Consider the following 796-nt stretch of genomic DNA (forward strand, 5'->3'; position numbering starts at 1 on the left):
CACTCACCCGCGACCCTGCCTCGTGGTTAGGGTTTCGGGTGTTGGCTCCAACACCGGCGGCCATGGGGTTGCGCCTCCTCTCTGCCTCTGGTCGGTTCATCCCCTCCCCTCCTTCCTCCTCCTCCTCCCTCTCTTCCTCTCTATCTCTTTCTAATCCCTCTCTTCTTTTGTAGCAGCAGAGGAGAGGAGAGGGGATTGAGCCTGCAGCTCCACATGTGCTTCAATTCGATTTGGAGTAGAGCAATTGATGTGCTCCTACAACTGCTGTAGAAGATAGGATGGACGAGAGCACATCACACAATTCTCCACCTGCGATGAACACCGGCCGACATCTCCGCTCTGTGGTCGACCATGGTGTTATGGCAAGTGGTGATCTGATGTCGTTGGTTTCGGTTTATCTTTGCTTGAGAAATGATCAATTTGGGTCTGAAGAATAGTTGTACTATTAGTGATAGACATGGAATGGGGATCAATTTGGCCGGCATCTCTCTCTCTCTCTCTCTCTCTCTCTCTCTCCACTGTTGATCCCCCTTTTTGCAGCTCAGTATGCTAGGGAACGGATTCACAGTCACAATGGAGTACTGGGTGTGACATTTTTTTTTTGATTCACAGTCACAATGCAGCTCAGTATGCTAGGGAAATTTTTTTGAATTTTTTTGAAAAAAACTTAGTAATGGTGCACTAGCGCACTGTCCACTGGTGCGCCATTACTAACAATTTTTTTTATTTTTTTTACTTTTTTTTTCAAAACTTCTAATGGCGCACCGTGGGTGTGGTGCGCCATTACTATGTCAAC

The sequence above is a fragment of the Triticum aestivum genome, chromosome 5A (genome assembly GCF_018294505.1).
Source record: "Triticum aestivum cultivar Chinese Spring chromosome 5A, IWGSC CS RefSeq v2.1, whole genome shotgun sequence".
In the NCBI taxonomy this organism is placed as follows: Eukaryota; Viridiplantae; Streptophyta; class Magnoliopsida; order Poales; family Poaceae; genus Triticum; species Triticum aestivum.